Here is a 27,877-nt window from a genome sequence, read left to right on the forward strand (position 1 = left end):
ATATTCAGTTTAAAGTTTTGCAGGAGAAATACAAAGTCTAGGAACAAAGTGTGAGCAGATGATTTGGTAAAAAGATGACATCCTCTAGATATTCAGATTTCCATTTAAAACTCTGTGAGTCAGTGACGGTACCTTAAAAACTTAAAATCTACTAGAAGAAAGTAATGCATCTGAGATTTGTCTTTTGACGAGTGATAATTTGCTTATGCCAACTGCAACACCGTTTTTAACGTGGCAAAAAAATTAGTAAAACTTCCATGTTTATAAAAACTGGGTAATCAGGTGCTTTTCAAGCAGAATAGACCCGTTGATTTTAATTATATCCTAATTAAAATGGGCTGTGCTTTAGTTTTCCATTCACTGCCCTGTTATCACATGTTGTCACTTGGAGAAAAGACTTTTAAAAAACAAAATTACAAGATAATGAAAAAGCGAAATTAGTTCCTCATTCATTTGGGTTGTGTGTATTTGAAAGTGGCTTGTCCCTTTGTATAAGATAGCAACTACAACAGACGAAAAGAAGCAAAAAGTAAAATGAATATATGGCCAAAGCATAACCATAGAGGAGGATAATGCTTTAAAGAGCAAGCACTTAGAGGGAAGAGTCCATTAAGGGCCTAAGAATGAGGAGAGAAAAAGAAATGGAAGAGAATGGGAACAGGATTAACAAGTGAAAAACCAAAGAGAGGAGCACTATGTAGTTGACATGAATTGTGAAAAAGCGAGGAGAGATGCACGCCGTTGTGTGCAAGAGAAGGAGCAAGAGAAGCACGCGGCTGCTGATGGACGAAGGAGGCAGAGGCAGACAGAGGGGAAAGCATGTATTAAGTCAATGGGATAATGATGTGTCAAAGCGTGACCAAGCTGTGAAAATGGGAAAATGTCTTTCATCATCACTAAAGTGTCCTCTCCCTGACCCCTTCAGGTGAAAATTAAAATGGTTGGGACTCGATGGAAAGACTGTTTCAATTTACCTCTAAGTGGAGCAACATTGATTTGGGGTTGAAAGCAGGGCCCCCAGGCTTACAGACACAACAGACCTGTCTTCCTCTCTCTCTCTCTTCTTCAGTTCGTCCCACTGCCTCATCCTCTACATCTGCAAAATAAATCTCTTCATTAGGTCACATGATTTGAAATGTGTTCACCTGCCTCTGCATCATCTGTGTTACTGTACTATTTATAGTGAACTGTGTAAATATTTAACAAGTGCAGCAGATATCGGAGCTGAGTCAGTGAGACAGCTGTCAAATCAGTGTGACATTCTGTGTAACGTAACAAGGCATAAAAGTGGAACAGATAATATCACAGATGATTGGCTAAATTGTAACCCCAAAGTAAGAACATGCCTGCAAAATTTGAGCAATTATTCTCCAACCTCCTGCCAAGTTTGAAGTTGAATAGATAAGTGCCTGCTGTAACAAAGACAAGAAAAATTGGGAGAATGTTCTTAAAAAACACACAAAGATGTGTTTCTAATTTTTAGAAGTATTTCTTATAGGAAAGTATTATTTCCATGGAAGTTATACTGTTTTGTAACATTTTTTTTTATTAGCTCAAAAGGAAAATATTATACTGTAAAGCATCACAATCTTTCCTAAACGTCACCCTAATCTTTGTGATCGCCAGATAACACTTAATGATGCGAGTCACAGCAATAGCCCAAACAAAACAACAAAATATTGAAAACTTAACGAAGAGGAAAATCAAGACTAGAAGTGAAAAACAAAAACCAAGTTATAGCGCTGACTCAGATGTTTGGATGCTTTTGGACATTGTGGAAGCAACAGTTATGAATATAATAACTGTAGTTCTTTCATAATGTCCCCTGCCTTACATACTGAATATGTTTTCTGGGCTGCCTTAAATGCTTTGTCCCTGGCCTTTATTTGAGCTTTAAACTCCATATGAAAAACTAATCTGTTTCTAAATAATAAAAAAGAGAGAGAAACAGAGTAAGAGAGTTTGAGAGAGAGAGAGAGAGAAATTCCCGCCTCTAAGCCAAACTTTGGGAATTCATGAATAATGATTCTTGCGTTAATGCCATCATGGGTTATTCCCAAATTCTTTATTAAAACCATTTGTGTTTTTAAAAATACAGTTAACGTTTGACCAGTCTATTGGTCAATCTCATTAGTTATGTATGCATATATTCATTCATTCATTCATTCATTCATACATACGTAGAGAGTTTTGTCCTTTTTTATCATCAGGGAGGCGTAATTTTACATTAAAAAGTCGGTAGCCTGCCCTTACCAAGAAGTCACAGCGACACAGGACTTATGAATGCTTTAACAGAAAGGTATGACACATATTGACTCATGGTAGGCTAGAGACAGTATTGATTTAACAGTCAAAGATCCAGAGACAGACACATTGTGAGGGACGCAAGGGCAAGCTTTTGCTCCCCAATTAACTTTAGGAAACATACCTGCTTTTAGAAACTCTTCATTTGCTCACTTTGAATTACCTGGTAAATATCAATTTGTTTTGATGTGTATATCCCTATCCCTAGCTCCAGTGGTCAAATCTTGAGATACCTGGAAAAGTTACCTGTTTATCACAGTCATATTTGATAATTGATATATTATTGAACTGTTCAATTATTTCAGGAACTCAATTATATAGATTAATTACACATATACTGTTGCTCACAAGTCTTTTTCTTGTTAATTATAACAATGTTCCACTTACAGCTAATTAAAAAATGACAGGATTAGAAAATTACATAAGACCAATAAAAAATATATTAATACAGAAATGTGAGCTTAATGACAAGTATGTTTAATAGTTGCTTAGAGGTTGTGTGTTAAAGGTACATTTAATACCATAAACCTTAATTGCAATGAGTATTGTAATGTATTAAACATGACTGTATAAATGAACTATAATATATATATTATAGTTCATTTATACAGTATAAGAAACATTATACAGAACTGTGACATCATTTTAAGGCAGAACTATGTTGGTGTGAAATCTGAATTCACGGATTGTTTTTGACAGATAAACACATTTCAGCTTCTCGCATGTCTTGATGACACATTTGACTCGCAAGTCTTCGGTTCATTATGGTCAAGCACAGCGAGGTTAATGGCGGCCACATCAGCAGGTGACTTTGTCATGCGGCAGACAATTGATGATGCAATTACTGTCTAGATAACACTGAAGTCTGTGTCCTCTCTGGCATCATGTCAAAGGAGTGATGCATCTCTCTCCATGCTGGACTGATTTCATTTCTCATTCCTAGTCAATGCTTTGTGGAGTTTTCACGAAATTTAAACTCTTCTGCTGCATCTGAGTAGTATAGTTGTGACGCGAAAAGTAGACAACTTTCAGAAATACTGAAAGGATTTCAGATAATGATTTAATGAGAGATTGACTTGTGACCTCATGAACCACGTCAGATTCATGATGATGCTCCCACTTTGACCAGAGGATAAGAGTTCTTCAATCAGCCTGGATGGAGAGAGTGTGAAAAACAATCTTGCCACATGTTCTTGATAAGATTTAGTTTTTAGCTCCAAGTGGTCTATTCAAAGACAGGAATGTGCTTTGATCTAAACCTTTCCAGAGTAGCTCTGGCTCTGTTTGTGGTTGTTTTTCTGCTAGAACGTGAACATCTGCCATATTCACACATCCTTTTCAGGCTTTTTCTTCCAGTTTTGCCAACTATCCTCCCTTTAACTCTGACCAGCTTCCCTGTCTCAGCTGAAGAAAAGCATATTGCTGTCACCAACATGTTTCAACAATGAATGTATGCCGTTAGTTTTTCAACATGCATGTGATTTTACAAATAGCTGAATACATGGTTTCATCTAAGTTTTGATTTTCTTTAAAATGTTGCTGTATTCCCCAAATGACTTGTATAAAAATTTAAAATATGTCCACTTATAGCTTTGTTCAATCAAAGCCCTTCTTATTGCCGCTCCTCTAAAAAGGATTTGTTTGGGTCACGGCTAACAGTTGACCCCACCTGTAGGACCAATGGCCTTTTACCTGATTCTGAAAATGATGCTCTTCTATCCCTGCCTCAGTTCGGGTGAACAGTCTTATCTTGCTTTGCAGTTGTGTTATTCTTTTTCAGTTTTCCCAATAATGGGTGGTACAGTTATGCAGGGGACGTTTAATGCTTTGGATATTGTTTTTAATCTTCACACCTTTGCTCATTAGTCCTCCTGATGTTGTTTATTCCCCAACAAACTTCATGGAACAGCTTTATTTTTACTATGACTAATTTGCACAACAGTTGACTCTGTTTACTAATTTGGTGACTCCTGGAGGCAAATGGATTGTCAGATTAAAAGATAATAGGTCATTTTCAGATTTTTTTCTAAGTAAATATAAAAAGCATGGAATATTTCCCCGTCACTATACATGCATGCACTATGGGAAAATGTGAAAACACTCCGGGTCTTTGAATCACTGTGCAAAGGCACCGCCTCCTTATTTTGCTATCCTTATTTCAGTCACGTAACAGCTCACCCTCTTGCTCAAGTTCAACTTTTAGGTAAACTGGTCCAATGACAGGTCAGGAAAAGACTCTGTCTGGTCACTGGGTGTGTTGATAAGGGTTTGAATAGCCCACCCTTCACCTAATTAGAGCCTTGTGAGACCACCCGGGTGGCTGCCAGCAGTAACCTGCAATATTAGCACAACTCAGCCGTGTGAGGCGTGCGTGTGTGAGTGGAGCACTGACTTTATTTCGCACAGCAGGTGGGGACTTTTACTGTTATTACCTGTGGTCCCTTATGCAGACAGATGCCCACTCAGTTGGGGGCATTCAGCTGAGCAACACGCATTCCAGGGAGTACACTTGAATCCTCCTACATATGCATGAAAGTGTTTGTAAATCACTGTTTGTATCTCCTTCAAAACAAAAGGTGGGTTTAAGCTGGTCGTATCACATTGGTGACTGAGCATTTATCTTTGACCTTTATAGTACACTGAAAACCAGTGGAAATGTTAGGTTTGTTTTAAAGAACGTTCCTTCTAAACGGCTTGATCAGCAGTTTCTTTAACCTAAAAAAAATAATAGCCTTAAAACAAATAAAAGTATCACGAGTTATGAGTATAACACTTGGTAGCTCAAAGAGAACAAATAATCAGCAGATATGAACAAAAACAAGTACAAAAAGATCTACGTGTTCATTCTCTCTCCAGAGATGGGGCCGTTATGCAAGAAATACTGTTTAGAAAGAGTTGGCAGGAAAAGTTAATAATGGTGATGTCTGCAGCTGCAATAAACTCCTTAGCGCTACAAGCCCATTTAGAGTTCTCTATCACATGAATTACTGAACAAGACTAACCATTGCTTTCAACTCATTGCATCTTCTGCAGATTTATTTATTACATCAAAACAGTGGATATTAGTACTCACTAATAACAGACAAGGGGAATATTGAGTTAATTGTTGTTTCATTGGTCTTGGTAATTTGTCCAAGTATCAGTGTGTGTTTGGCTGTTTGTCGCTCTTGCTCTGCGATGAACTGGCAACCAGTCCCGTGTGTTGCCAGCTTCTCTCCTGATGGCCACTGGAGATAAATATCACTACCTCCCACTCCCTAACTGACTAGACTAAATCCTGACAGGGAAAATAAACCAGACTTTCTCTGCATATAACTTGATGAATTAAAATTACATTGTTATCCTTTTTACAATTCATGAATAAAAGGTCTTTTTATCTTTGTTTACACATCTGATTATTCTAAGGTACAGTCTGTACTGCTGTGCATAATATTACAACTTTGTTACAATTTTAACACCAACATAAAATTTGTAAAAATACATTTTCCCCTGGAAATTTATCTGGGATGATATGATCTCTGGTTCAAGCAAAGAAGAAAAAAAAAGTGGGATGATGAGTTTTGTCTGCCTCTCTGTTCAAGTAGTTGCTATTATCTTGGTTCAGCTCTTTAATTATTTAAGAGTTTCTCTTTATTTGTGTGAAATAAACTTTTTATTGTAAACTTTTTTATTCTAAAATGTTATTATCAACTTTAAAAGAATGTTCAGTTGCATAATATTTACATAAAAAATGCCAATCTAGATATTAATGTGTAATTTGAAAAGTTAAATGAAAAAGAATCAGTGAAAGGAAAAAAATGTATAAGTGTTGGACACAACAAGTTACATAAAAAATTGTTTCAATTATTATTACAGTGGTGGCTGTTAAATAGCCATAGTCCTGCAGAATACATATGAAAACTAACTGGTTACTTTTTAGAGCCCCTTTGAAATTAGCCAATAATTAAACCTCTAAAAACCTAAATGGAAATTACATGTTTAGATTGTTTTTCCAAGAAAATCGTTTCCTCATTCTTCAAAATGGCTTAGATGTAGCTCAACATCTTTGCCTCATTTATTCTCAAACCATGATTATGCAAATTGCCTCCGCGTTCATATCTTTTGTTGCTCACAGTGCTGTTCACATAAAAATCTGCTCCAACACAGCCAAAACTGTGCTACGCTACACAAAGTCAAGTTGTAATTGGAGCAACTCAGCCATACATGCTTGAAGCAGAAGCCAGCTATGAAAAGAAGGAAGGGAGAACTGGTCAGGATTGGAAAACCATTCATCAGAGTGGCGACAGATCTTAAGTGTCGCACCAATTTTTCTCAAAACTTCACAACAACCAAAGAGATAGGCCTTTAGTTAATTAATATTACGGAAATGGTAATATGTTGCTAATTTAAAAAAAAATGCTCATCAGCTCTAATAAGTCACTTCTTGAGTAATATCTGTTTTCCTCATCCATGTTGCTTCTTTTGATAAAAATGACAGGATTGTATTATTGAAACATTTTACTAGAAATGGAAAATAACAGCAAGTGATGTTTATTTTTGGTGTTGAAAGTACTTCCTACAGGTCGGCTTTATCAGATTCCTTCTGTTGCACAGACATTTGTTTGCATTTGCATCAACAAAAAAAAACAGAGTTGCATTTTGCATCAGACAGTTGTCACAGCCTATCTGTTCTCTGTAAAATCCGTGTTTAAGATTTGAACTGAGGTTGGAGTAGACGTTTGCCCTGCACTGTCTCTTATTTCTGTTAGGTGGTTGCAGAGGATTCTTGCTGACCGAGCTCTCCTTGCTTGTAGGATGTGTTTGAAGGGGACTTCCAGGGCACTGTACTGTATGTACTGTATACATAGAGGCTGTTTTTCCACACACTCTGATCCTCACGCTAAGATTTGCAGCCTGAATGATTATGCATGTTGTAATTCAATACCAGCTCTTGGTTATTGAAGGTAATGGTCAACAAATGATATTTCTAACCAAATCAACTATAACTGAATGCACCTTTGTAAAGAATTAGCAAAAACAAGTTTGGTTACTCATATAATACTTTTAATGTTGGAGGTTTTTGCATAAGAAATTCAATTTGTATTTCAGTGTTCTAGTGAATACGAGCAATCCTGCAGTTCTGACGAGTTGAGGTATAATTTTCTGTAGTATAACTTTTAATTTTTGTATTGCATTTTGAACATTGTGTTATGCTCTAATATACATGAAAGTCTCAAATGGGTGACATGCATCATGAGTCAATAATTAGTAGAATAACTTCCCACTGCTATTGCAGCTACTATAGCCTTTATGGACAAGGCCTCAACCAGCTTTTCACATGTAGAGACCGAAAGTTTTGCATTTTTTTTGCTTGCAAAACTTCAAACTCGGTCAGAATGAAAAGTGTCTGTGAGCATCTTTTTGTTGTTGTTTTGAGGATTTCTTCTCTTTATCATAATCATACTACTGGAGCTCTCGCTGTATGTTTCGGCTTATCCTGACGGAAGCTGAACCACCAGTGCAAACTCAGATCTTTTTTTACTTACAGGCCTGCCGTGTGTTTAGCTTCATCCATCTGCTACTGAAGAAAAATAATAGTCACAGCATGCAACAACCACCGTTACAGTGGAGACAGGGTGATATTCCAAGTTGTTTGTCCCTGTCACATAATGTTTAGCCAAATACGCAAAAAAGGTCAAGCACATTATTTTTTAATAATCCTGATGTGAAGTTCTTGCTCTTCGTGCTGCTGTTTGTTTACTAATGTTCACATTACAATTACATGCTCAATTCCCATCACATGAAATCTTAATTTTAAAAAAAGTGCCCATAAAAATGCAGCATCTGAACTATTTTTCAGAAGCTCAGACATTCTTTACGCTACTGCTGTCAAAGTCAAGGAAGTTACTAAATACAATTATTTCCTTTTGGAATTGAACATGGCGTAAACAGTCACGTCCTATCTTTCATGTCAGGAAGCTGAAACCTCTTCCAAAGCTCACAACATGAACGTCTCTGGCTTTAAAAGTGAAAACAAAACCGAGACGTGACAATTTGTCATATCAAACAGTCTAATTTTTTTGCCTTTCCCCCTGCCTCAAATTTTTCTTTCATCACTCTCATTACTCGCATAATTCTGTTACCTAGCACCAAGATGAGACATCAATTCCTCTGCCGCTGAGAATTGCAAATTAGCTTTGAGTTAGCTCTCGAGGAGATGGGAGGAGACGGGAGTGGGAGGAGGAGGACAGATAAGCTGATGAGTATGTTTGAAATTAGCCCTTACCCACAGAGGGAGAGAAACAATGCTGGGAAATTTGAGAGGGTTTCAGTGACAAATTAGAGAGTTTTAATGTCATGAGCGACAACTTGCACCAGAGCGGCATGCTGTGCCGACTCCTTTCCAGTGTGATTGGGGTCTAGCAGAGCACTCCCCAGTAAGGAAAAAATTTACATACAGTGAAGCTTCAAACTGGTTTTCCAAGGTCAATGGAAAGGAAAGGAACACGTCGCCCCATCCCTGCCCTCCACCCCCACACGCCTTTTTTTTTTTCTTGTTGCATTCTTGTTGCATTCCCTTGGAATAGTTTTTGCGTTTCCTCACAATAAATTAGCAAATTCACCCTGGTCTGTGTTGTATGCAGTCACAGTGATAAAGTATGTTGATTTAAAATAGTATATAGTACAACTTTAAAGATCCTCAGTAAGTATATGTGCATTTTCCACATACGTTTGTGATGCTCTTATGTCCTAAAGAAAAAGATATTATAAAACTTCAGATATCTCAGAAATGATGTGTGAACATAAATGTAAAGCTTTACAAAAACCTTATATTTTAGCAGGAAAACATTCGGTATTCGAGGTGCCACAGGAACTGATAAGTAAATGTATTATTTTTCTATGAGAATGCAAAAAAAAAAAATTGCGAGGAAGCACAAAAACTTTGCAATGGAATGCAAAATTACTGTGAAGGAATGCAATAGGAAGAAATACTCTGTGTCCCCTAGGAGGCTTCTGAAGGAAGGAATAATGAGCTAAACAAAAATGAAATGAAAATCAACATGTCTGTTATTGACACAGAAGTAATATTATTGATAAAATAAAAGTGTCTTGTTTAATGCACTAAAGTAAAGCAAGGCTGACCTGAATTAAATCTTAAATGTGTTAAGAACACCTTTAGAAACATCACACCCCTCGCAGCACATTTTGTCAAACATCACCTGCTTTTGATATGAGGAATTTCCCTCATTCTTAACCAACAAAGGCCAGACAGGGACAGATTAAATTTCCAAGCATAAATAAATATTGTGAAAAGGTCACCTTTCCATCTGTTATTTGTGCAACCTCTAAAAGTAATTACACACAGAATGGTGTCAGCAAAGCTGTTTGTGCACTTCTGTTGTCTAAACAGCATATCTCCCAGGGCTCATTTCATATACACCTTTCAACTGTGAAATAGTAAACAGACCCTATAATATATGCAAATTTTTTGATTGGTAGCACCCATAAAAACAAACTTACTGTCATTCATCATAAATTTGTAAAAAAAATAAAAATAAAAAAATATGTGAAGTGCTTTCTTTAAAAATGTGCAAAATTTTCTTCTAAGAAACAGGTTAGTTTTTACTTGTATTTTAACATATTTTTTGTAGTAAATCCTGCTGTAAACACTATTAGGTAAACATGATAAGCTCTTAACATTTGAATTTGCATATGTTCATGCATCACAATAATAAGGTAGAAATATTACTCAAATGCATAAGCAGTGATGCAAGCATTGTAAATAACATAATAGGCCATGTATTCCCTGCAGTGCAGCATTGCGTGCTTTCCTCCTTTTAGGGGAGGCTAGAAAAAGAGGTCAAACGTGACATCAGGAGAAAGCGAGTGACGGCACCAAAGCAAAGAGTGGGAGAGAAAACGAGGGAGTGCGAACTTTCTCGTGGGACTGATTTTAAAGGCCAAGTGGTTTTCTTCGTTGTCTAACTTGAGATTCAAATTAAACCGGCTTTTTTGACAGGCCGATGTTTTCCTCAAGAATTGCATTCCGTACTTTTTTTTTTTTTTTGCTGCCAAAACAGGAACTGATATGTCAACAGCAGTTGCCAGAAAGAAAATGAGATTTTATTCAGCTATGAGTGCGTAGATGTTAGAACGTTTGAGACTTTGAATCATTATGCTTATGCGCTCAAAAGGACTAGCAGTGGATTTTACAAACATGGACCACATTTACCACCTTACTAATTTCAAGAAAAAAATGTATTCGATAAAAATATATAATGGGTACATATTTATGTGTTCCAATCCCCCACTCTTTTTTTTTTTTTTTTTTGCTTGGGTATAAGAATGTCATAATTTATGGAAGTATGAGTGCTTGAATTTAATACATCAGTGTTTTTTCAAGAATACACAGGTGTATTCTTCACTCAATGTAACTTGTAAACTGAAAATGATTGGAGAAAGTAACATAGCCTTGAAAAAGTACAAAATGTAATGTAAATGTAGTCCAGCCACCACATGTATGCCAGCAATGCAATAGTGAGGCCTGGCGGTACTTTAAAAGCCTTTTTTTGTGGCACCCAATTGTAAAGAAGGTGCAGTATTCTTGCTTTAATCATCTTCATGAAAAGTCATCAAAACTACACGTTACATCCCTAACATAGATAAAAACATAGAGTGCGTGTGTGTGTGTGTGTGTGGGGGGGGGGGGGGGTGTACATCTTCTAGCAGCAATAAAAAGTTGAAATATCCACTCTGGGGTTGTGTGGTTGTGTCTTGACACCCCAGGATTGCGGTTTTAAAACCTGGGCAATCTGTACCAGAGTCTAATGTGAAGCAGCTTGTCGTAAACTCTTTGTTGGTCTCACAGACCGGCAAGCATGATGCTAATAACGTCAGTGTTGTTAAAATTTACCGTGTTTCTACTCACCAGAGACGGATCCCTCATTGATCAGAGTAAATCAACTCTCACCAAACGGTAAAAACATCATCTCAAAGTGATGCAGCTAATGATCTGCCTCAGCTGACGAGACCCACCGTCTGAAAGGCTGCTACTGCTCCTCCTGCTGTACCGAGGCCACATTGTCTGTCTCTTCCTCCCCCATGGCCTCCTCACACTTCATCTAATAATGGGAATTTACTGCAGGTCTTTTTTTTTCTTGCTCACTTGGCGAGATAAACAGCCTGATGAATCAGGGGTAATGCACAGGCTTACGGGCACAGACAGCACGCAGCCCACAGTAAATATCTGCAGACAGGATCGGATTTCAGCATTAGCAGTGAGGAGATGCATTTATTTGCCTCTCACCAGACTCGTAACAGCACTGAGGCTCAATTACCACGTCTGAGAGGTGCAGATAATACATGCAAACGGCACCACTCCCAACCATTACCAGCACATATATACAGTTTGCTTTTCACCCTGTCTGTCTGAACTGCACTTCATTGAACAATGTTTGTAACATCCATAGTTGAGTGATTATTTTCTTAATGAGGTGTGGGTGTGCTGTATGTTTGCCTGTTTGTGTGGTTTTGAATGTTTTTGTTTTTCCCGCTGTTACTTTCAGCCACCATATATAATAAATTATGGCTGCATAGCACTGCATTCTGAAACAATGCATTTTTCCTTTCAACCTATACTTTTTATGTACTTTTTATTGGCCATTAGGAATGTATTGGGGCTTTGAAGATGAAGGTCAAGAAGATCAAATTTTCTAGATCACTTTAACTTCTCAGGTACTTACTTAATTATTATAATTTACTAAAATAAATGTAGAATTTATTGATTGCATTATCCAGGTTTATTTAATTACAGTAAATAAAATTACGTGGAATGGCGACAAAAGACAGCTGGATAAAACTGGCAGATGTGGACAAAACAGTTTCATCTTAATAATCCCACAAGACTTTAAAATGATTTATTTGTTGATGATTGAACTTAATTCAATTTGTCTCTGAAAGAAAATGTAGGAAAGCGTAAAGTTCAATTTTTACAAAAATGGATTCAAATGAAAATAAGCTACCATTTAAAATTTCTATACTAAATTCATAGTCATGAAATGTACAGAAGAGAATTAGGGTCACTGAAAATAATAATTCTGACTTTAATACCAGAATTCTGAGGGGAAAAAAAAGTCAGAATTCTGAGATTAAAGTCAGAATTTTATTTTATTTTTAGTGGCCCTAATCCTTTTCTGTATGAAAAGTCTGTATGAAAAGTCTGTATAAAAAATCATTTATCATTTTTCAGTAAATAAAGTCTCCAAAAGTTTCAAATTTGTTTTCCCCTTTCTTCAGTTTCTGCTGTCAGATGAAATAAAAAAATAAAAATTCTAAAATCATAAGAAAAATAGTCACACTTGAGTGGCTAAATTAACTTAACCAGGGTTGTTCATACCCTTCCTTTGTTCCTCTTTCCTTCAGTAATCTATTTTCCACACCTGATCAGTGTCCATTGGGTCACTTAGCCCGACTTTGTACTGTAAAACTAAGACCGAGCCTTCACCTGAAGACAACATGCAAATTCTGCAGAAACACCAAAACTAAACATGACCAAATTGTTTGAGAAATTTTTACCTATCAATTGTGCAGGAGACACAGGCATATATATTTTTTTATTTTTGTTTAAAAAAAAAGTCCAAAGACACTTGTTTCTCAGATTAAAAACATCTTTTCAAAAACGGGTATTAAATTAACTTTTCATTTAGCCACATTCCTGTATCTGTCTGATGTAATATTGCAATTATAAAAGTGTAAGATGAAAATCACCATCGTAAAAACTTTAAATATTAGGCAGTGTGTGTAAATCTACATAATTTAATATTGTAAATTGAGTGAAATAAATCATGTTGATTAGTTCTGCAAGATTAGTTCCTACACATTTCTATTTCATAAAAATGGCATATCAAGTTTTATGTATCTAAAACTGTAAAAAGAAAATGTTTTGCCAATATGGAAACCAAAAATAGAAAACTTAGTGCACAGTTTCAGGTTATGTATTTTTGTATGCAAATGATCAACTATAATTGGACTACAATGATGGTGATTCCGACTCTAGTTATACTGAACTATGTCAAAACTTTATGTATAGAGTATACATACACTAATGTTTCATTTGGGTAATTATACATAGAGACACATCAAACTAATCTGGACACATTTTGTTTGTAGAAAACACTTCCATTCATTAGGTGAAATGATAAGTCGTGAGTTTTTAGGTTTTTACTTGAACTGAAGGAAGAAGCATCCATTTCCCCTGCAAAGATGTGAACGTGCAAAGTGTGTAGCAACCTGAGCAGCCAATGCGCAAACATCTGCAGTAAGTAGGAGAGATTTGTTACAAAAGTGCCTCTGTTTTCATCACCTATTCAATCTCTAAAACTGCTCTGTTTGGAATCAGAATGTGTTTGTGCACAATTGTGGATCCATCTGATTCGGATTCGAATAGCAGGAAGTTTGATTTAAGTCTTAATAAAATGTGTATTAAACAACTTTTCTTCACTATTTGTGAGAGTTTATTTGGTTGTTTCATTCTGTGAAAAGGAACTGCCAAGCCAATATCTTAGTCACAATGCAGCATTTGCCGCCTGGGTACATTGTCAGCTCCCTCCCCCTCCTTTGCCCACTGGATGTCAGCCCTGAATTGTGTTTTGATGTTTCCTCAGACCTACAATTGAGCTCTATTCTCAGCAGCCAAAACAGACATTTGTCAATTCATATGCATCAGGGCACTTTTTTACCCCCCACCCACTCATCTCCTGCTACTTTCTACCTCAGCTGTGTCTTCCTTCATTTTAACTCTGCTGCACTCAGTAACTGCAATCCAGTGTGATGATTTCAGTGACCATGAGCCCCCCTGCTGCGAGCGGTGTCACATGCGATTACCATTATTTATAAAACTCACTCAGGCTCGGTTGCGCAGGCGGCCTCTCCCGGCCCCTCGTCCCTACACACTACAGTCAATATTTGCACGCAATCCTGAACTGTTGAGAGGTTCCATGGTGGTGAGAGCCTCCATTACATGAAATATTCAGGGCGCATGGAGACTCCCATGAGGCGCAGCGCAGGGTTTTTACTCCGATTTGATTATACGACATGATTTTTTCATGAGCTATGACAGTCCTGTTGAATTAGAGTCAGCTCTGAATCTTTGTGATAGTCACGGAAGCCAGAGAAGAGGAGGAGCAGGCTGTCCTCTTCCCCGACTCTGTCATTAGCTCCGAGTCTGACGAACAGGGAGAACACACTTTACCAGATGCAGAGGATCCCTGTTTAAACACACACGCTGCATTACATATGGACCTGTTCGGAGCATTATTCTCGTGTCATATAGATAATAGGCCATAGTTTCTCTGTCTAATAATTACTACAAAAACCCAATGTTTTGTTGATTTTGGAAACGATCCCATTATCTCTGATCAGAAAGTGTTTTCTGATTATGTATATGAAAAAGCTATATTTTATAAAGTTACTTAAAAAAACAGATTTTTTTTCATGTACATTAACTTTCCTTTATAAATTAGGTATGCAAACTATGCATAAAATTTTTTTAATGGAATAATGTTTATGAACGATAAAATTATGAATATAAATCAAACAAATTCACAAAAAAAGAAAAATACAGCAATTTAGAAATAAAATAAAGTGCTATGTTTTAAAATGCATTTATAAACATGTGAATACATATTTTTACTGTTATGATGTGTACATTTTATAAATACAATTAATTATATTAAGTGTTTTTAAATAAGTAAATACAAGTTAATTAGAAATGTAAAAGCAAAAAATGTTTATCTAAAAAATACTTGAAGATACACAAACATGGATGCAGATAAATGAAGCAAGTAGCCTTTATTATTATAATAACAAATAAACTTGGTCCATGTCTTATTGCACATATTACTTATGATCATAACTTATCTCTGAATGTAAATTGTAAATTTTTACGATGCATCTCCAATACAATCCTGTTTATCTATTGCAGTTTATTACATGCATTGCATCACAAATCTTCACTTTGCGATCATGTGTAGATGTCCACTGACTCTGCTCCTTTTGTAAAAACACTAATAAAAGTTAAGAAAGGACATGAGGAGCTAAGTGTTCAGCTTGAAACTGAGAATAACCCAGAAGACATGAAGGTGGGTGAGGAGTGGAGGGAAGAAGCGGTTAAAAGTAAAGAATTCAACAATAAGCCTAACAGTTCTGCTGTCATGAGCATGAGAATCATCATTAAAGGCATGTAATGGCTGAATCCGTCATGCTACCACACAGAAGCAGTCGATGTTTAAACGACGCTTACAATAGAGAGTTACTGCACTGTGGGGATCACAGGGCTAAACAGAAAAGCCACACGCAAACCAAAACCATCCAACTGTAATGTAACTGTTTTGAGACAATAAATAAACACTTTGAAACCCCACATTTGCCTTGTGAAAGATGCTTTAATGCAAGTTTTTTTTTGGAAAATGTTGAAAATTAAATATTTGTGTTTACTCTAAAACTAAAAATAATAGCTTCTTTTTTATTATTAGTTATTTCTTTTAAAAAAAACAGCTTTGGTAAAATAATGAAACCTTAATAATTTGAGCACAAAAATAACAATTTTGTCTTTGTCCAATAAACATTCCCCGTATTACAAGCATGGCGGGCTGCCAGGCTTTACTTGTCTTGCGCCATGCTAAGCGTTGTTTAAACTGTTTTTGTTATTCACCAGTAACCATGACAGCAAAGGTTAGCTCTACAGGTGATTTACTGAAAGTAGACTGTTTGCTACCTTTCACTCAATTATATTCCAGCATTTATATGGTCCTTCTGTGAAGGCTGTGTTTTACTATGCAGTCCGCACAAGCACGTTTTTAGAGATTTGACATAAGCACGCAGTAATGTGAGCACATAAATCTTTATGAACATAGAATAATGTTCACTTACTCAATACACATTGTGGCAAACGCTTGGTTCTGGGTCTGCATTTGAAACTTTATGGAAAATAAATCAGTCAGGTGACTGTTTGGCTTTTTCCTATTTGTGAATTATGTCTTCCAGTGACATCATGAATTAAAAATTTTTAAACACCAGAACATGTTGGGCTGCTGATGAATTTCCATAGCACCTAATTTCAAGATTAGAGAGCTTTCTGGGGGAAACCCGGATCTCTATTCGATGTGTTTTGTTGAAGTATTTTACCTTTTTCTATATTGAAAGAAATCTTGATCAATTCTCATTGTATTTGTTTGTATTATATTTCAATAATTTCCACTGGTTATTTTTTCAAATCACATCTTTTGAAGAATTTGTGAGACATTTAAGGAGGGATGTCAGAGCTCCTCTCTGATACGTTTTCACTTTGCTGTTCTGATGCTTGATGAAGAGGGATGTGATATTTTCACACACTGGCTGCTTCTTACCGGAACAGCCAAGGTCATCTCAACACCTGCCTTTGGTCCACTGCACTAGATGATTGTCAGCTGTATCCAGCGTTGTCGATTTGGCCTTTTGATTTTGTCTCTCTTACACACACACACACACACACGCACACGCACACATATACCTGGTGAGAAAATATTGGCTTCTGACCTTAACAGGCTAAATCTTTGCTTCCCAGACACAGACTTGGTTGTGTGTGACCCAGCTTGAAACAATGATTGGTTAGGGGCCACCAGTGTGCACAGAAGGACGGCAGTGAAGATACATCTCTGACACGCTCTGCCATGTCTGTCTTTGAGGAAATTCCCCGTTCAGTACTGCCAACTTCATAACGACCCTCCCTGGCATCATATTTTCCATAATGGCCTTTATCTAATCCATTACTTGCCTCTATTTCAAAATATTATCTTGGAAATTAGCCTTAGACATTCACAGCATATTTCCACACGGAGTGGATCACTTTTAAATGCCCCTGAATTTGTGTAAGCTGGAAAGCACAAATGTAATTACTCACTAAACTCTGGCTAATCACACTCCTTCATGATAAGCAGTCAGAACTACAGGTTGTGACATTTTTCTAAAAACTGAGTTTTTTTTTTGTTTTTTTTATCTATGCAATTATTTAGCACCTCGTGACTAAAGTGAGCTGCATGTTAAGAAAATGTTTGCTTGACTGTCTTGTGAAAAGTGAAGAAAAACACTGTTGTTGTTGTTCATGTCAAATCCAAGGGACAGAATGTTCCTCATTCCTCATCATGCCTCTGTTTTGTGAAGTCCACCAGTCCCTGCTGTGCCACAACACCCACACTGGGAAAGGAAAGTGCTCTCTGGCTTTCAAGCTTCCTCATTTTTCATCTGAGTGTAATTCTGGTCACTATGGCTAAACACCTAACTTAAGTAAATAAATATTAAGTCAGTGCACTTACCGTACACATGGAGTTAAAAGAAAACAATTCTCACTGTCTTTTACAAGCATGGAAAAATATGCAGTTTCACTTAGCGGTCTCTGCAATAGATACCATCCAATTCAGCACCCTGAGCTCCATCTGGGTGAATAAAAAAGAAAGCAAAATGTCTCTGCTTACAGGAATGTTCCAGATGTCAATAACAAAGTTTTAGTTTTGCTATAAAACACTGCAGCCAAACGTTTGCATTATTCCACATTCCCAACTTTTTTTTTCACATAATTTAACAGTCACAACATTTGGTATTACGTAGTTACATTTATGAACCCTCCACCAAGTGCACACATAGTAGCACTTATTTAAAATTTTGTTAATGTATTAATGGTAATTATGAGTCTAGCTGTATTTAGTTGACGTCTTTTTTGGACCTTTGTTAAATTTTGGGTACCGTATTTTCCGCACTATAAGGCGCACATTCAATGAATGGCCTATTTTAAAACTTTTTCCATATATAAGGCGCATAGAATAGACGCCTCAGTTTGGGTTGCCAATTTGTTCCATACTCTATTATTACACATCCACATTTGTAAAGAAATGGTCCCCGAGTGCTTTATATAGTAGGCTGCCCCAGTCGTTATTTCACTCACGGTGTTGCAATATTGTGCCCAACTGCTTTCTGGGTAACGCAGACCAACCGACACGCTGCTGCCGCAGTCTCCGTCTCTCTTCCCCCGCCCCTCTGCCCCCCCTGGCTTTAAATGTATTATCAAACGTTATTAGCAAACCAGCGTTCTGACAACTATCCCAGCATGCACCACACACTTTTTCTTCTACGGGGGAAAATGAAGTCGGCAGCTGCTCACAGTAGTTGCTAGACCTGTTGTGGCTCAATATTGGTCCATATATAAGTCGCACCGGATTATAAGGCGCACTGTCGGCTTTTGAGGAAATTGAAGGTTTTTAGGTGCGCCTTATAGTGTGGAAAATACGGTACAATAAAAAAACGATTTTTATTATGTCTTCTGTGTGTTCACTTCTCTGTCCCTCAGTCTATGTCTTGGCAAAAACAGATAGAGTTCTGCTTGGAAATCCTGACACTGTTATTCATAATACTTCCCTCTCGATAAATTTGGCAGAACATCAAATGCTGTAAATGGAATGGAATAAATTGCATTTATGATAACCAGACATTTTCTCAGATATCAGATTATAGCATGACTAATTAGAAATTGATTGTTGTTACATAAAAGTCTTTCATTAAAATATCTATATATACAGCACTGCTGCTCCCTAATTTTTCTTTATCTGTTTAAGGTTTCATTTGGGAAAATCTGAAACAATTTTTGAAATGTGTTTTGCACAGTTTCAAACAGAACAAGCTACAGACTATGGATAACGCAGTCTTGAGCTATCACAAAGCTTTAAAATGATCCGACGGCCATTATAAATCTTTGATTCTTCCTGGGAACATCAAGCCTGCCCATGCAGACCCCTATTAATCAATTTTGTCAGGAGAAAAAGGTCAAGTTTGCATATTCTCAATTGTTGATAGCCGATACTTACTGTTCCTCAAAGCGGACAGCGCTTCAGGCAACCTGCTGCTCTGAAACAAATCAAATGAATTGCTTGAGATCACTGCTCTGTGATGACTGGAGAGACAACACAACTATGCCTGATTGTGTGACTGTGGGTCAGAGGGACAGAGCTGGCAAACGGAAAATGAGTCTGACATTCATTCCCATTGCAAGCACTCTGTCATAGAGTTGCTACATGAAGTTATATTATTAAATTAAATAAATATGTAAAAAATTCTCATAAATGAAGGCAAAGGTGCAGTGCTGAGATTTTTTTCATTTATTTTGCTTTCAAGGGCTTTTTGTCACCAGTGTATTTATTCAGCAGTAACTTGATAGGAAGAAGGGCAGAGAGAGCAGTGGAGAACAGAGTGCAGTTAATGGTTCAGGGCCGGGAATCGAACCTGGGACTGCAGTCTGTGCACATAGTGCATTTACTCGACCACTGAACCACATGGTGCCCCACCACTATAATTTTGTAGGTATGTATCTGCATCTCAATAAACTATAATGTAATCAAAAAGGGATGTATTTCCGTAATTACACTTAAAAAAATGAAGCCATGTAATGTACAGATTTATTACATAAAAACTGATATTCTCCAAGCATTTATTTATTTTTGTTAATTCTGATTAATGTGTCTTATAATTAAAACTATTTATTTCCCTATGAAAATCTTTTTTTTATAAGACCCACAAAAGATTTTTGGTTAAAAAATGTTATGTTATGTTATGTTATGGTCTTCGCAATGATCAGGAATAATACTTACCTGGCAGTTGTTCAGCTGGCAATGAGCGACCCCCTTTAGAAGACATGCAACCTATAAATTGTTATCGCTGAAGAAGATCAGTATTAACAAAGTGCTGAATCCAATCATATCAATGAAAAGTTGAATGGAAGGAAAAACTGAGGAAGAAAAAAATGCACCACAAATAAATATCTCCAAGCCATGGACCGCACCACCGCTGCCACTTCTGAATCAACATCTTTTCTGGGCATCAGACTGTTGCTCAGTTGTCCAAAGTCATCTTCTCAGACAAAACAAATTTTACATTTCATTTGGAAATTATTTTGCTGGGAGTCAGGTGGAAGAGTGAATAAACACAGAATCTAATTTATATGAGGTTCAGCGTTAATTTTCTACACTCAGTGATTTAATCAAGGCTGATTTCAGATGCAACCTAATCATCAAAATTGATAGAAATAAACACTTGTTTAGTTGATATTAGACAGTCGGTAATGAACCAAAATATGAGCTTTGCTTTTTTATTTGAACTCCTAAAATGCATCAACTTTTCAATGACGATCTAATTTATGCTACATACAATGAAACATCATTCCAGAATCTATATAACATAAAAGTTGATGATTCAATCATATTCACAGGGGATTTGTAGCAGAAGTAACTCCTACCTACTTCCTAAGCATAAACAGTTATCCACAGTGTAGCGAAGCAGTTTGTTAAAACTGCTGTGTTATTGCTGGTCTAATTCAAGTGTTAACAGCTTTATCACTGTAGCTTTGGGGCGTGGAAAAATGAAGAATACGGAGTGCAGTTATCTATTATGGAGCTAATTATAGGAATACGCCTTGGGCTGAGCAACTGTCCCCGGCACCAGGCAATCTGTAATCCATCTCAAAACTTCAGAGTACTTTACAAGGTTAGAAGAGAGATGAAATAGACATCATAGTAGGTGTATTTGATGTTGTATTGCCTACTAAAACTATTTCAAAACAAAAAGTGGAAAATTAGTTTTGAAATTAGTTTGATTAAAACCAGTTTTCCTTGCAGGTTCATTCATATGTGGCTATTTAAGCTGTGTGAGTGGAATCACTGAGAGACTGCTGATGAGAAGAGCCTGACTCGGAGAACATCAAGACATCTTAAATAAGTCGGAAGCTTCCCTCTTTTCTCTGTAAAGTTTTTACTTCTATGAAAGGTTGTAATTACTATGTCAACTGCAATATTAGAAAAAATTTCCTCTCTTGCTCAGACAGTAAGTAAGAAGACAGTGAAAAGTAGACAGCAACACAAAAACAATGTTGATACCTAAATGTTGGGGGAATCCCAGGTTACAGAGTAACTGTTCTTTTTATTGGAGGAGATCTACGGAGGATTGGCACATGATGTAGAGGTAGAGTAGACGCCCCATGTGCCGTGGCTGTTAGCCCTCAACATGGTACTCCTGACTCCCAATCCTTCACTACAGGTCTTCCCCCCTTTTTCCTTCCCATTTCCTGTCTAATTCTGAAAATCAAAGCCAGCAGTGCCACAAAAAACATCTTATAAACATGATAGCAGTCAACATAACATAGCATGACATATTTATGTTTTACTATTTACAGTTAATCAGTGTCTGAGTTTTTATTAAGTAATCCATTGCTTACTTTTTTGTTGGGGTACATGGCATGACAAGCTAATTTTTGCTTAGTCTTTGAGCAACAAGCTGGAAAAGGATCCATATTCATCTTGGCACGTTTCACAGAAAGCAGAATGATAAGAGAGTTAAAAAAATCATCAGTCTGATGATTAAAAATGGCCACACTCTCTGTAACATCGATTAGAGACCATCTGTAGTACCACCCTAAAGTGTTAACGGTAATCTGTGCAGTGTACTCAGTTATTTAGACAATGGACTTGTTTTTATTTATTTATTTATTTTTTTCAGTTTGTCTTTTTTTATACTGGTTGTGATTGTGTATGTCCCCTTATGCAGTAATTTGTCAAATATATATATGTTTTATACGTTTGTGTATGATTTCTGTATGTTGCTTTTTTTTTTATTTAATAAAGATATATTGAAAAAAGAAAAAAAAACATCCAATATGGATGATCTAAATGCCAAGCAGCTGTTTGGAGTTTGTGTCAGAAAAATTCATTTTTGTTCTACCATTACAAGCGTAAACTCTTTTAGGACTTTGACTGCAACTATGTGATTTAGTCAGATGAGTCTGTTTCAAAAGGTTTACGGCATAATAGCAATTTTAGCTCATCAAGGCAAAACATCAAAAATTCTGATATTAGTTTCCCAACAGCAGTTTATTTGGATAAAACAGAGCAGTGGAGCTTTAACTTTTATCAGATGAAACTGCTGAGTGTCACAAACAAATCTGGATTTCATTTGAAACCCTGGCTTTCCATCACACCTCAGTGACCTTATTGCACGGTATTTTCACATCGAAAGGGACATCAGTTTCACATATTTGCATGACACACTGACCCATGGGATTGATTTTAGGACGGAAACAGTTCCAGTTCAATGCACAGGAGCTCAAATCCAGAAAAAGATGAGAAATAAAACCTTATCCGAACAGCTTTTCTTAACTCCATGTTGGTGTGGTATCTCTTTATAGTCAAATACTGGTTATACCCTTATATGATTAAGATTAGCTAAGACTATCTTATCATTAAACAATGCTTAGAATTTTTTTTTTTAGAAAAAATCATGTTTCTGCAGATCATATTTCTATTGACAAAAAGTTTGCAGTGGACTCCCAGTATTTTGGGGATTTAGGGACCAGAACCAACTGTCAACTACTAAAATCTGTGAATACTTGACACGCTCTCCAAAGATGCTCAGACCTGCCTATTTTGATAATATTACAGGTTTTCTTTTTTCCGTTCTAGGGGAATAGCTAATCAATGCCAAGGAAAATAAATGGCACTTCTGGATTGACTTCTTGCCAGCCAATAGCGTATCGAGCAGCATAGCATCTAGGCTTTTCAGCTTCCCAAGCAGCATTTTGTTTTGAACATCTTAGTTATGCTATATGGGGAAAAAAACATAAACAGATGGGGTTTTCCATGAACCTTAGGCATGTTCCACAGCAAAACAATTTCTTAAGTGAATCTGCGAATACTGAACTGCAGTATTTGCAGTTCAGTATTTCTGGACAGGAATCCAGAAATATTTATCTGACACAAAGTTTGCTGTTGTAGGAAAAAAATGCCTAAGCTTCATTTGCAATATAGGACAGAGTTTCCCAGGGATCTAAAGTTGTTTTTTTTCCCCCACATAATGCAGCATGAGTTAGGATATTGCAGCCAAAATCAATTTCATGTATATCGATACAGATATATGGATTCTTAAAGATAAAACATCAGTCAGTTTTTTAATACAATTTCATCAACTATTTTCCTTTTGCTGCCTCCAGCAAAAATGCAACAATTCTCTTTGTATGTTGGACTATAGTGAAATTGTTTGCACGTTTGCTGCATGATCCCTGTTTAAAAGGCTGGACTCAGCATATCTTGTTGCATTAGGTTTTGTAACAAATGCAGCCTCTCAAATTTACTACCTTCTTATACTTCAAGCATTGATTATGATGATTATGGGAGTGTTTATTACATGAAGTTCAATTGTAAATGCTAAATATCTTGTGGGAAAACCTAATTCTTCACGACTGTGTTTTTTTTTTTTTTCTTCACCAAAAAAGTAATCAACCTTCAAACACTTCCCTCTTGGTATATTTCCAAAAAGAAATGTTTAAGCGTGTCATTTAATGTTTCTTGTAATTATTTGTGCTGAATTGGAGTTGGTGTGGTTTTAAATATTTCAGATCTGCCTATTTAACTGTGTATCTGTTCACATTTCAAAATAAGAGGGTAACTCCATGGAGAGTGACGGTAAGATATACTGGAAATTGGGAATAAAAATTTTTTTTTATTTCCATGATCAGAGAAGAGTCTGCCAGTTGTATGAAGGTATCGTTACTATTTTGTTTATCTGTCTGCAGCAAGTCCTTGGATTTCACACAAACAGAAGGACACACCTGAAACAAGATTTCTGGACACGCTTGGCATCACACATGCACAAGCTTGCACCTGTCGATGTGCTACTGCAGGTTTTCCCTTGTCATTGTTTATTTTCCTCACGCCTTTGATTTAATTGAGTTGGATGGGTCCCTCTAATCCCTCAGGTTATTGGAATTTTGCTAAGGAAGAAAAGTCCTGGCTTGCTTGGGCCTTGTTTTCTCCCAAAATATTTCCAAGCACTTTGTTGGGGGAAAAAAGCAACTTCATCCATGTTGTTTTATTGAACTTAAAAAAATTAAAAATTAATGCTTATCAATAATGTACACAATGCATGAATATAAGGTAAAATGTGATTAAGAGATGTCATTTTGCCATTTTTAAAAGCATTTTTTTCCCTGTTTTTATCTTTTCTTATATATTAAACACCCCAAATATTTTAAATATTTTATTTTTTAAAGCTATCTCCATATTGCTGATTAACACACTGGACAAGACTAACACTAGACATTGATGAGAGTTGCAGGAACATCTTGCGGCCTCTACCATGTATGACCCCAGTCTCTAATTTCAAACTATTGAGGCTAAGTTATACTATTACTGGAGTTGGTAATTGTTAAAATAAATACTAAAAGTAAACAAAATGCTGTACCACCAAAGGTTTTGCCATTTACTTTGGGTAAAGTACTGTTAATTTGTCGCAAGTTTGCTTGAAACATACATCCCAAAACTGTTTTTGTTCCCGCCTAGCTTGTAATGTCAATCTTGTATTTTCTGTTATTTCATTGGTTGATGTAAACTAAATGACCAATCATATGTATGAGGGCGGGGCCTAAATGAGGCAAGTAAAAGGTCATCTTAGCCTGTCGGATTTCAATTACCATGTTGCGTTAGCTACGTTGCACTCTTAAAATAAACTTGGATGCAGAATCTACATTTCTGTTTTGGACTCTTAAACCTTCTGATCAGTAAGTACTCGACGCAAATGATTTTTGTGATGCTAATCAGGAGTTAGCATTAGCATTTTGTCACTGTAAGTGTATGTAGAGTACATTAACCTTAGCCAGATATATGAAACTAATCATACTTTTTATCACACAGTGGACCAAAAAGTATTGTGAGGACTCTCCTGCTGTGGATTGAATGGTTTCGCCAGTGTACTCCATGTAGCCTTTGTTGTGAAGTTAATTCCAACTCAGCTGTCAGCTGGGACCTGCATAGCCACAGACGAGGCTTCATCCATCCCTCACACCAAAGCAAACTCAAAGGATTTGTGAGTAAATTAAAGCATGTGCATTCATTTTCTATTTGGTTTCAAATAATTCAACCATTTGTATTTTTGGGTCACAACAAACACGAACTCAGACCTGCAATGGATTTTCTTTATTTCAGTAGAAGTTATTTAGATGGTCAAGTTCTGAACTGAGTTTAAAGGGGAGCTATTTTGTTACAATGCGATATTTTGTGTGATTTTGGTTTTAAGAGTTTGGAGAAATATTCCTTAATATTCGACCAATGTTGGAACACATCCTGAATCTTATTTCAGTTTTATTGTACATCCTAATGTATTTTATTTGCTTCTTTTGACGTTAAACTTTGAGTTGCATCTTAATGTTATTACTACAGTTATTAATAAGGATTAAAAGCTGAAATGTATTACCCTCAGTGAATTTAAAACAAAGTAGCTTATAATTTGTTGTTTGTTGGAGGCACATCTATAACTAAAAATCATAAATAAGCATATTATTAGTAATTGTTTATTAGTGACATGCAAACATTCCCAGAGTACAACCATCACCTTGACAGAGTAAATGTCTAGCTACTTGGGTTGAGTGCTACACAAAGAAAAACATGGTGTGATGAAAGTAAGGATTACGTTTTTGCTTTTGATGAGGCATAATAAAACAATATTTTAGCATTTTAAATATTCTTAAGATACCATGTGGAGATAATTTCTTACATCTAACTCAATTTCCTGATAATAACTTTGTAGATTTTTGTGTATATTATCTCAAGGAATTATATTACTTGCCCTGACTTCTGAAAGCCTGACTTTCAGAAGTCCTTTGATCAACTCTGTTTTTGAACAGAGGAGCAATTTGTCTTTTCTTTTTACACTAAAACCTTCTTCCAGACAGCCAATCGTATCCTAAACCCCACAGGGGTCATGGGAAGCACGTTCTAAAAAGGCTTGTCTGACATGATTGACTCTCCCAGGTTCCCATAATGGATGGGTTATTTTATACACCATTAATCCATCTATTTGTCAATTACAAATGGAAATTTTTGTAAAGAGGGTAAGGACAGTGACGTGCGGTATTCGGAGGGGGACAAGTTTCAGGAACTGACAAGTCACTAAGCACCACCTTGCATCACTGCTGACTGTAATTACTCAGCCTGTCTGAAAACTAATGGAAAGACTCATCCCGCATGAAGTGAGATAGTGGCTAAATGTAAATGATGTTTATTTAGATTACAGTAAGCACTGTTAGTTTTATTTAAGATTTATTTTGTTTATGCCTTGCTAGCATGTCCGAAGAGTGCTGTGCAGTACACACACATGGCGGTCCCCTCTAGTTTTTTTTTTTTTTTTTTTTTTTGTAGCATTTTCCTTACACTTCTCATGGTCTATCTGTACTCTGTCCAATTCGAATATATCAAGTCTGTGATATTTTACCATTTCCCAGTATTAGCAATGGGAAATGGTAATAAGGCTAATGTTGCAAATCCTTTTGCGAGGCAATAAAGTGAAACTTAGCCCCAAATACACTTTTTTTTTACTGATTAATTGTATGAAGAGGTTATTTGGGAGTTATATCTTTGTGTTTCTGTTCAAATGTTGACATTTATGTGCAGTTGAATTTTCCTGCAGCGGTCCTGGTTGGTACAATTTAGTGTCTCTTGGCTCCGCCCACTTTGCTGGAATTTTTACAAATTTTCCAGAGGCGGGGTTTATCTTTCAGATGGGGGATAGTTACACTTTAAATAATGACTCAATGACTCGGACACAAGATTTGAAACATTGTCAAATTAAATGTTTAAGACGTAACGTTTTTGAAAAAGCCACTTGAATTTTATTTTCCAGCTATGTACCTTGGGCTGCGCAGCTGAATTGCAGCAAAGTTTGCATGTTCTCCCCATACATGCATAGGTTCTCTCCAAGTACTTTGGCTTCACAGTTTGAAACATCACTGGTAGATTGACCTCTCTTAATTGTCCTTGGGTGTGAGTGTGTGCACACATGGTTGTTTATCCTGTGTCTCTGTATCAGCCTGTGACTTACTGGTGACCTTTCCAGGGTGTACCCTGCCTCTTCCCAATGACCGATGAAGAAAAGCACTATTTTTTGTCTCATTGACTGTTTAAAATACATGTAAATATTTCCACAGGAGAAAATATTATCACAATAGAGTACGGGCCAGTAACATCAAATAAATGTGGAAGGCCAAAGGCAGATGGAAAAACTACTGTAGCTGCCATTTTTTTCTTCTGAGATGACATTTTGGAGGTAGGGCAAAGAAAAAGGTTTACTAGAAACTATAGTCTAGAAATTACCCCATCTTGCAAAGTCATCCCATTTCCTTTCCTCGTCTCCGAACGATGTGCGGATGTCTCCTTAACAGCTGGAGTTAGCGACACACTGGCTCTCCGGGCTGATGAGCTGCTCTCTCTATTTGCTCTGCTCATTCTCCTGAGCACCTTGGCCATCCAGATTAGAGCCTATGGCCCATTAGGTAGCCAGGGAGGTGGGCAACGTGAGTGTTGTAGCACAAGTGTGTATAAGCGTGTTCATGTCTTTGTGCTGTAATGGACGCCACAAGTCATTTTTGGGAATAAAAATATCTTTTAGCACTGTGCTATGATTACTTCATTGATCACATTCGAGATATCTGAAGTTCTCAACACTGAAAGATGTTAAACAGAAATAATTTCATTCT

General features: G+C 36.6%; 1 long non-coding RNA gene across 1 annotated transcript in view; it reads left to right on the forward strand.

The window, feature by feature from the left end:
- Positions 1-21,976, forward strand: part of LOC103461221 (uncharacterized) — a 65,948-nt gene extending 43,972 nt beyond the window's left edge. Inside the window, exon 3 of the long non-coding RNA XR_533077.1 lies at positions 20,979-21,976. This is a non-coding gene — a long non-coding RNA (uncharacterized LOC103461221). The remainder of the gene's footprint in view (positions 1-20,978) is intronic.
- Positions 21,977-27,877: the final 5,901 nt, after the last annotated feature.

Source organism: Poecilia reticulata, linkage group LG2 (assembly GCF_000633615.1).
Source record: "Poecilia reticulata strain Guanapo linkage group LG2, Guppy_female_1.0+MT, whole genome shotgun sequence".
Classification (NCBI taxonomy): Eukaryota; Metazoa; Chordata; class Actinopteri; order Cyprinodontiformes; family Poeciliidae; genus Poecilia; species Poecilia reticulata.